This window comes from Rissa tridactyla, chromosome 7 (assembly GCF_028500815.1).
Source record: "Rissa tridactyla isolate bRisTri1 chromosome 7, bRisTri1.patW.cur.20221130, whole genome shotgun sequence".
Classification (NCBI taxonomy): domain Eukaryota; kingdom Metazoa; phylum Chordata; class Aves; order Charadriiformes; family Laridae; genus Rissa; species Rissa tridactyla.
The window spans coordinates 2,617,700-2,628,539 of NC_071472.1; the positions used below are offsets into that span (position 1 = coordinate 2,617,700).

Here is a 10,840-nt window from a genome sequence, read left to right on the forward strand (position 1 = left end):
CTGACTGCATTGAGAGCTGAGTTAGATGACCTTCACAATCACGTCTTCTGCCTGAAAGGAGGTTGGAGCGAGGGGAGGTTGGTCTCTTCTCCCCAGGAACAAGTGATAAGAGGAAATGGCCTCAAGTTGTTCCAGGGGGGTTTTTGGTTGGATATTAGGGAAAAATTTTTCAATGAAAGGGCTGTCAAGCATTGGAACAGGCTGCCCAGGGCAGAAGGTGGCAGTCACCTTCCCTGGAGGTGTTTAAAAGACAGGTAGACGTGGTGCTGAGGGACATGGTTTAGTGGTGGACTTGGCAGTGTTGGGTTGATGGTTGGACTCAATGATCTTTTTCAACCTAAGAGAGTCTACAATTCTGTGATTCTCTGATAAGGATGAGGATGGAGATACTTCAGAAACAGAGGAAGAGAAAATCCGGTTTAAAAAAAAAAACAACAGAAAAGAGCTTGATCCACCTCACAATTTGATCTGATGGAGTTCCTTCCAGTTCCTCCAATTTTCTTGCATGTGTTAGAGGGAGGAGAGCTCTTTCTCGTGAATCTTATCAGATCCCCCAGACTTAAATAATAGTCACAACCAATGTCGATTTTTCAATAGGTTTTGATGCATCTGTAATTCATATTTCCTTCTGATATATGGAAGTTTATATGTTTTCAACAAAAAATTTCCCACATTATCTTTTTGCAGAAGCAGTGCTCCAGCATTTACATTCTGTGGCAATTATTATGTATTACTATTACTATGTATTAAATAAGGTATTTATTTGCTTTTGTCAGGTGCTCGTCTTGGTTTCCATCAGTGTTGCTCTGAGTGTTTTAAGCTGTTTATAAATGAGAGGACTAAAAGGTTTATACATTTGTTGCTCAAGGTGCTCATCAAAGATGTCAAGATACCTTCTCAGATGTATTTTAAAAAATCAGTATATAGGTACATATAGTCTCAGGTGGAACTTGGACAGAAAAAGGCACATGTCGGCAAGCAAACACCACGCTTTGGGTGTGGGGCTGGACAACTCAGACTACGCTAAGGTGCAGTATGAAATACTTACCCTAGGACACGGAGCTGATACAGCAATCTGAAATCTCATACGTTAGAGAATTAGGTCATCTAAATCATCCCCGCTGTCAGAGCAGAATTGCTCCTTATATTTTCGAGTGCATCCTCCAGTCTACCATTAAACAATACAATTAATTGGGGCTGTACGTAAAGGTATCATGAAAGCTGTTTTGGGACATCCAGAAGCAAGAATGATTTCTCCCTTCCCTCATATTTATTGATGTGGGACCAGTTTCTAACCAGTGGATTGAGGGGTGCCACCTGTCCCACCGGCTCACCATCAACAGAGATGGGCACCTTCCAGTTTACAGCCCAGAACTGCATTCATGCCCCAGCTCATCTCGGACGTAAGGCTTCTTTGGGGATCAAATCCTGCAAACAAGAGAAAAATTCCTGTTGTGATTCTTTCTTCTGGCATCAATTTATAGCCATCCACAACGTCTAAGATGACCTTCAGTCTTTCTGAACCTTTCCCTGGGGAGCAAGATGAGGAGGCATTTGCATGCCTGAGCCTTTTTTCCTGACATTTGCTGGCATGTAGATAGAGCTTCGTTAGTTCTACGTTATTTATTTGATCTTGCGATTTTTATCCTTGGCTTTGATTGCCCAATAACACTGGAAAATTATTTTGAAGGCTACAAGGGGGTTCTTCATAAATAAGAAGCCCGCCACCTGACCCTCATTATTCTCTGGTTCCTTCTGCAGCGCTTCATTTTACATACGCAGAACATGACTGAAAATACAAAGGGGGAAAAAAAAACACGAGAAACGATGTCACGCAGACAAACGCACACGCCTGCTTCAGCTTTCATGTCTGGGAACACCGGTAGCCCTCAGATGTCTACAGCAGCTTTGCATGCCGAGTGGTTACAGCACGCTGGCGTGATCAATAGCACCATTAATCTTTTATACGCTGCCTTCTTCCATGCCCGCTCCACAATTAAAAACTCATAGCAACAAAAAAACCTAAAAACCGCCCCCAAACAGCCCAGCAGTGGGTGCATTGGGAAGGTTTTGGTGGAGCTGGCAGCAGCCCTACCTGCGACCGCACCGGGAGGGCACAGCCCCAGCGTGAGCAAACGACCCATTAGTGCACTAACGGCAGCAATTACCGTATATCGCGCTCTTTAAGTATTATTACAAGTGTTATTTAAGAGACGGTGCAGTCCTCAGATAGATCTCCCTGAGGACCGCTAGAAGCTGAGGGGAAATGCACCAAGTAGAAATGACTTTATTTAATAATCTTTAAGATTTAATGACAAAGCACAGTATGAGGAAGAAGGAAGAAAAGGGCAGGGTCATGACACTAAAGCAAAAAGGATGAGAGCAAACAAGCCTGTGATCTTGCGGGAGAAACAAAGGCAAGGAAATATGGGATATTTTGATGGGAAATTTTTCCAAATAAAACACATCACATGCTAAGTTCTTGCTTAAGCGCAAAGCTCTCATCTGACAACTTCCAAATCAAAAGTCAATTAGAAAATAAAATAACCCATCATGTTTTTAAGACGGGAACAGGTATGGCTCACAGACGCCGCGAGCCCTGGCTGGCTGGTGAGCACTCCCGGGGAGCTGAACCATCAGGGATGCTCCAAGCGTGGGCAGCATTTCCAACACGTAGTAATGAGAGAGAAAGGCAGGGTGAACGCCCTTTAACTTCTGAGAAAGATTCACAGTCTGTGAAGGCTTAAATTATAGCCTCCATAAAGCCATGCGAGGGTTACGCCTCGCGTGGAGCTGTGGCTGTGATTTACATTCCCTGATGATGCCCAGAGGGATGGACAGGAGCTTTGGGAAGGGCTTTGGGAAGGGCTGGGCTCTCCCTTTCCTGCTAGTCTGAAAAAACGGGAGGGAAAAATCATTTCAAGTTCATTCATTCCTTCATTGCCAATGTTAAATTAAATTTTTTTGCCATGAAAATGAAATAGTTCCATCACAGCTCCGCGTTGGCATTTTAGGATTAAACTAAGCAAATGAAATGCTGTCTTGAACCCAAATATCAGAATGATGGACTTGGTAAATGCTAAAGTGAACTTTACAGGCTTTTTTCAGCCACCCAAAATATCTTGGCACATAACAGAAGACTGTGCAAATAACATTGATGGATCTGATTTTACATTCTCTCTGAGGAGGAGGTGTCTGACCGACAAATCGCACACAGCCCCACTTGGGAAGGTGCAAAGACCGTGGTTCAAAGCTGGGTGAAGTACTTTGCCTTGCCGCAAAGCAGCTTCCTACACCTGCAAGGCAATAAAACGGGAAAATAAATGCCACCTACAGGGAAAACCCAACATAAACCACAGCAAAACGCAGCCTCTATGGCAATGCTATCCAAGCCGGCATATGGATTGGCTTCAAAGTGGGTAGAAAATGCTCCTGTGGATCAGAGGAGGTCCCAGCCTGAGATCTCCCCCCATGCACACCGGACTTCGCATCCCCACAACCTGCCTCCCTGCCAGAAACGCCTGCGGAGACATTCGCTTTGCATATATGCAAACAACAATGGGTATTTTCCCTGCTGGAAACGCCAGCTGCCTTTGCCTTTACTGCGTTCGGCAATAAACCTTTGCATATAGCGGAAGCTGCAATAAAACGAACATCGTACGTACAGCAACGCTTCACAGCAAAGAATGAGTCATTAGGACTTTCGAGAGATTTGAATTAATTAATTTGAAACATGGTACAAAAAGGTGTGGAGGCGGGATGCTGCTACAAACCACGATGGGTTGTTTCGCAGGACGGAGAAGAACCATTTAGAGTAGTAAGAGCAAGGCTGCTTGGAGGGACTTGTTTACAATTATACCAAAGGTTGGGTGGATTTGCACGGAGCTGTGATTTTACTGTCGCACTTAGGTTACAAAAAGACTAACAACATCCAAGGGCATCGTTCCCAGCTCAGGGCTTCAGCTGAACTGCTAAAACAGGAGCAAGAGGAGCAATTTTCGCTCCTGCTAAAAATTATTATTATTTGCAATTGGCTGCATTCAGCGTGGAGCTTTTAAACCTTATTTCCTATTGTCGCAAGGTCCCCGGCTGGGCTGTTTCGGATGCTGGGCTGCATCGATGCGCCCGCACCGACCCCCTCCCGCGGCTCCGCCAGACAAAAGGGCTCATTTCACGCCCAGCTGGAGTTGCTTCGGGGAGGATGCTCCTAAACGGGCTCCCTGGGGTTGGCCACGCACCACTCAAACCAGTATTTCTGGGAAAATAAAATAATCCACAACATATTTAGTGATCAGACCTGGGAAATAGCTATAATCTGTCTTGGGCTTTTATTTTAAAGGGGAAGGTTGGAAACCCTACCGGAAAATCCTACAGCGGTATTTGACAGGAGGATGATTGCCACCCTCAGCCAGCCAGGGCAAACTGGAGGTTGGACGGGAGAAATGCGGATCCGGTTCTTTGTCCACGCGAGCCACGCTGGGCATGACACTTTGGAAATAAGCACATAACAAATGTGATTTAATTTGCTTTCCTAGGAAAGCAACTAGCCCTGAGCTCGCCAGCCCGCACCCAGGAGGAGCCTGGCTAGCAAGGTCCGGGCGGAGCGAGCCCACCTCACTGTCTTCAGCCAGGCTCAACATGCGCTGCTGGAAATTTCAATAATTTCACAGCCCTAAGGAAAGTTTTCCCATTTGGGCGCATCATTTCTGCTCCAGCACCTGCTTTCCGAAACGCCTGTCCCCCGTCGGCAGGGGCTGCGGGTCGCCCCCGGCGGTCCTGCAAAGCCCAGCTCCATCCCCACCGCCTCTGTGCCCCACAGCCTTCCCAGCCATCGCTGGCCATTTCTGAAACACAAAAGTCATGAACCAGAAATAATGTTTTCCTCTTTTTCCTCTTCCCCCCCCAGCCCCCATATGCTCAAAAGAAACCTGGAGAGGTGACTTGGAAATACACGGGCTGGAGACAAGCCAACACCACCTTTGCCGTAAAAACGTATTTGTGATAAAAAGGTACCCTGGCAAACACAGGATAACGGTGCTCTCTGAAAAAAATCGTTGTGTTTTTTTTTGCTTCGGACACAAAGCCCCCGTGTTAATTAAACAAGGACACAAATGACCACGGTGGACCTTCGCAGCTGCCCACGTGGCCCCTGCGCACCCCACGGTCCAAGGGTGACTCGGGGCGTACGGTCGAGAGAGATGAAAACTCTTCCTGCAAACGTCAACAGAAAAATCAAAGCGGGAAAGATGTTATCAGCATCGGCGCAAATGAGAGATTATCGCATTTCTGCGGCAATAACCTAAAGATAAAGGCAAAAATTCAAAGCAAGCTGAGAGTTTGTGTTGCTGTAGGAGAAACAATGCTGAATAAATTCATCTTTGGCAATGACACATGAAGCGAGGCATGACCTCCAGACTCTCCGAGTGCTTACAACAACACAAGGACACTGATGAATTCGAAGCAGACGTCACTTTGACATATGAGAAAATCCAACAGATTCTGATTACAATATCCCGTGAAGCCATAATTAAGGCCTTTATGGCAACAAAGAAAATTGGATTACATTATTTCAGTGCTAAACAGCCAGAAGATTGCAGGAAAGCCAAGAGTATAGAGCATAACAAGCCATAGACGTCTCCGACAGAAAACAAAGACATGGGCAATTGCAGGATATTTTTAAGCGGTCTTGTGTTTTTCAAAATGATATAGGGCAAAGCCATGAGTGGCAGCAGAGGAAATCATACCTTTATTTTCTCCTGGTCTCTTCATACTCCATTTTTCATAAGTAATGTGCGTTATGTAAATCAGAGGAACTCTAAATGCAATCCGCACGTATTGTGGTTTCCTTCGATGCCTCTGCAGTAAGAACAAAATTTTCCATCGCTGCTTTATTTAAATGAATAAATCATCTGTGCCATAATGCAGGTGAGGAGTGCTGAAAATCCCCGATACGCACCACAACCCCGTGCACTCTCCATCCTTTAAAACACCAAACCAACTCTATAAGAACCAGAATCACCTGAATTAAAATAGCAAGTGACAAGCTGGCATGGGGCAGCTCTGCCAAACCTTGCATTAATTTTAAACCCTTTCCATTGCATTCATAATAAACAGAGTTCATGTGATGGGGAGGAACATTTGAGAACTTGCTTGTGCCACCTCTTCACTGCCTTCCTCCACCAAGCACAGCAGTATCTGCTCCCTCCTCTCCATCATTTCAAAGAAGGTGGTTCCTGGTCAGCAGTTCTCATTTTTGGTCTGCCATGGTCCAAAAGAGCAGTGATTTGGCTCTTGCCAAAATGTCCTTCTCTATGTATGTCCTTGGTCTGAACACAAACCCAAAACTGAGAGCAAATCTTGCCCCAAACCGCTGATTTTCCTTGGTTCTTAGTCAAAGCCTTGTCAAACTTCACCAACATTTTGTCAAAAAACCCTCCCAACCCTTGTCAAAACGTTGGTTGATTTTAGCACAAAACGCTAAATTACAAAACAGTCTCAAAGTAGGCAAAATGCACAAAACTGTAGCACGACACCCTTTTTTACAACAAACCAAGAGAATAATAGTTATGTTTTGCAATACGGTGCCACCACGATTCCAACTTGGCTCTAAAACCCCCACATCTGGTCCCAGGTGAGCACTTTATCTCTTGTCCCCCATGCTCTGCATCCAGCTGTGCCTCCAGCTGTGCCCGTTGAGGAACACGGACACTGGAGGCATTGCAGTGTGTCCCCACCACAGTTCAGCTACAAATCTCAGATACCTAAAGTAAATAAACCTATGTATTCTCAAGCCAGAGAATAAAAATCCTCTTACTTTTCAGTTATACGACAGATTTACTGTGCACTTCATAAAACATGAATATCATTTGTTTTAATAAAAGGAAACCCACCGGGGAGTTGGCTTTATCTCGGTTCTCAATTCATCGTTTGCAAGCCGCGTTTTGCTAGGTTTCTCAGCTGATGGTACATCAGTCGTATCCCATCAGATCACAGACAAAGGTGTCAGCGTTCTGTAATATTGTTTTTCCTCGTATTCTCCATCCTCTCACACTCTTTCATAAAAAATATGAATGTGTCAAAGACCTTCCAGATTCATATTGATTTGCGACAGATCATAAACATTTCACCTCCTTCACTTCTCTTCAGTGAGCAAAAGGAGCTGTGAAAAATTTCATTCCTACTGTGTATTTTTCTCAACAGAATAAGTGAAAATCCAGGTGCCCAGTGAATATCCAGGTTGGAAATAACATTGAAACACCTTATCAAAAATACATTAATTTTATCAGATTATTTCAGTGGATGGCCCCATCGGCGTTCAGGTTTCAGGACAGACATTATGTGACTGTGTTTTTCTTTTGTTTGCTTCTCTAAACGGGACTCAGATGACGAGGGAGGTTGTATCAATCTGGGGAAGGGGGATAAAGCGTGCAAAATCGCTCCAAGACCTCCAAGGTGCCATCTCCTGTGCCCCCTCAGGACCCACCGGCGTCTTGCAGCTCCTCCCCAGCGCTGCATCTCCCAAGTCTTGGCAAAAATTAATTGCGAGTCTGTTCTTCCCACTTGTTTCCTTCTGTGGAGCATAAATTCAGAGATCAATTAAAGATTATCAGAAGAACAGTGTTCTGGGAGGAATGAAATGATACATGAATTCTGGCTGAATTTAGCAAATTCAGAAATGGCAGAATGTTTCCTCCTGACGCTTCATTTCAAAATGGCAAAATCAATTCACTTGAAAAAGAGGTTAAACAGCAAGATTAACTACCCCAAAATACTCTCCCAGATTTCATCTAGGGTATAATGAGATGTTTTGGGTTGACCCTAAAGAAAAAAAATAAATATTTTATTTCACTTGAATCTACTTTCTCTCAGTTCGGCGATTATTTTTTTTAAAAAATCCATTATCCATCCAGCTTTACTTGGCTTTCAGTATGAGCAAACTCGAGTTACCTGGAAATCTGATTTCCTTAAACATTCACAAGTCATGAATTTTTATGGCATTGCAAAATTTTGGGGGGTATAAACTTCCCCCCAAACCACCAATGACAGAAAAAAACAAAGCATAGCCAGAGGTGTTGCTTTGGAAGTCAAATAGCTTTGAGAAAATTGCACATGACATCAAATCAGAAGTAATGTCAGGATATCAAACGCGTACCTCCAGCTATACTGGAGTCAATTAAAAAATCAACGATCTACTCTGGGTTTATTGGATTGCTGAAAAATGCCAAAGCTGAAGATGCTGGATACTTACACGGTATGTGTGAAAGCATGTTGAACAAAACGACCTTGTGTGTTGATGAGCCATAAAACTACCTTCTTTAATACCTATAAAATGAAGTAATAGGTATTTTTCTCTTTTCCTCTTCCAGTACGTAGCCCCGTCAGTCCTGCCCCTGCAGGATCTTCCCGCTGGGGAGCAGTGATGCAGCCTCAGCTGCCGAGGCTCGCTCCCTTCATGGGCCAGGTCGGTGTTTGGGATGATGCGCAGTGACCACCAGTGGTATTTATACCCTCTCAGGGCACGGGGTTGTTGCCTAGCTCAAAGCACAAGAACCCAAGGTGGGCAGTAGACCCACAGCCCCCAGGAAGCCTTCTGGTCACCAGCCACCCTCAGATGCTGGGACATCCTGGGCACCCAGCATCTAGGAGAAAAGCTCTTCCAGTGACCTACCACCACCAGAGGTTTCTCTGACATCAACCATCTCCTCCATTAGATATTTAACCTGGCTTTAGACCCTAACTCACCCCATTTTGGTTACTGGTTGATGTGTTTGTTGGTGGTCACCCTCATCAAGCACATCCCTCCGTGGCAGCCCCCTCCACGCTGGCCACATGGTGCACGGGGACCAGAAGACCAGACAAAAGATTGGCAAATTTCTTCTACCGCACCATGTTCCAATTTTCCATCCGAAGCTCATCCCTGTCTTCAGACCCCATCCCATTTTTCTTCCACCTTGTACCCCCACCTGACCTGCCGAGCAGTGCTGCACCCACAACGCCCAGCTCCACAATCGCCAGCTCCCTGCAGGAGAGCCCGCCCAGCCCTGCCAAATCCCAGATAAGGGTTTCCCAAGGAGAAGGAAGGTAATTGCTACTGCTTTATGATTCATTTAATTACCTTGTGTTATGAGGATGACTATATTTGATTCACACAAAAGTGACTCAGATTACACACAAAATTATTAACTGATAAAGAGAATATATTCTCTGTAATTAATTTATTTATTTTTTTTTTTATTCTCAGCTGATATTCTGCTCGCAGGAAGAACTGCAGCAAGCTAAATCTTAACAACAGTCATTCAGGGCAGGGAAATTGAGACTGTCCCAATCACTTACACATGGACCCAAAACGAAGGTCTCCAAATTCTTGAACAATGGGACTAGGAATGACTCAAAGCAAAGCGCAGCTTTCTCCCATGTTTCCATGAAACTATCTGTGCAAGGGCGTTGAGGGGATTGCAAGGAGGAGGATGCTCAAAGAGGGGGTGGTTGCACTCTCTTGGCAAATTATCTTTCTTCTCTATCTCAGAACCACTTTCAGGAATCCTTCTGGGTACGGCTGAAACTCTTTCAAGCTACTAAAAGAGCGGTTTAACTTTTATTGCTTCAATGACCAATCAATGTGGTTATTCCCCATCCCAGGCTGCTATTTCTGACCTCCGCCTTTCAACACCGTACTGGAGTGTTTGCCCGCACACACGCAAGGAGCCAGCAGCCCTCCCTGGTCCCTGCCCCGACTGGGGAGAAGAGCAGGCGACAGAAGCTGGCTCTTCTCTTCTCTTCTCTTCTCTTCTCTTCTCTTCTCTTCTCTTCTCTTCTCTTCTCTTCTCTTCTCTTCTCTTCTCTTCTCTTCTCTTCTCTTCTCTTCTCTTCTCTTCTCTTCTCTTCTCTTCTCTTCTCTTCTCCTCTCCTCTCCTCTCCTCTCCTCTCCTCTCCTCTCCTCTCCTCTCCTCTCCTCTCCTCTCCTCTCCTCCCCTCCCCTCCCCTCCCCTCCCCTCCCCTCCCCTCCCCTCCCCTCCCCTCCCCTCCCCTCTCGTCTCCTCTCGTCTCCTCTCCATTCTCAATTTCCACTATCATTTCCTCAGTCCCTGCTCACGCCGGTGCATCCAGGGACTGCACAAAGGCTTCAGCCGCAGTTTGCGAGGAGGGACCCCCGAGCACGAGCGAGCCAGGAGAACCCAGGGCCTGGCAGAGCTCAGCCGGGGATCTTGGCAAGAAAGGCGAGCTTTAGTGTTCCACAGCTAAAGAGGAGGATGGGGAGTTTCCCCCGGCAGTGGTTGCTGGCTGTGGAGCACGCTGCCATCGCCCACGGCCGTAGGGATGGCTGGTGGCTCTGCGGGGCTGGGGCACACGGTCCCCATGGCAGGGGCTGCGGGGGGGGTGAGGAGGGTGGGCTGCACGGCACCTCCAGGGATACCCCCAGAGCACCCCAAAAACGCCTCTGTGGAGCACCAGCTGTGCCAGGCATCAGGCAAAAGCATGGCCAGTCCCCCCAGGTGACAAGAGAGGGGGACACTCAGACCTGTTTCCCCCAGTGAAGGACACGTGAAGGAATAAGAAGGATGATAACATGCTGCAAACTATATGCCAAAAAGACAGAATACGATGCAACATCAAGGCTTTTAAGCCTTTTCGTAACATAGGCTACATCTTCAGAGAAAGCCTATTTTACATTCTATCCTCCAACCCTCTGGCAAGTGAATAATATCCCTCCGGCAGCTGGAGCAATTCCGTGGAATTCCGTGGAAGAGCAATGTTAGGAAAGCACCGATGCATTTTATCAACTCACGAAAGTTTGGCCCAGGTGAGAGAAGTGAGGTGACCTGATGCGCGGCATTAGCAC

The 10,840-nt window shown here is 46.1% G+C and overlaps 1 long non-coding RNA gene across 1 annotated transcript; it reads right to left on the reverse strand.

Annotated features, from left to right (window-relative positions):
• Positions 1-450: 450 nt before the first annotated feature.
• Positions 451-5,846, reverse strand: LOC128912869 (uncharacterized). Its single transcript, XR_008467783.1, has 3 exons — positions 5,745-5,846; positions 4,719-4,844; positions 451-1,428 (listed from the first exon to the last, which is right to left on the reverse strand). It is a non-coding gene; the product is annotated as an uncharacterized LOC128912869 (long non-coding RNA).
• Positions 5,847-10,840: the final 4,994 nt, after the last annotated feature.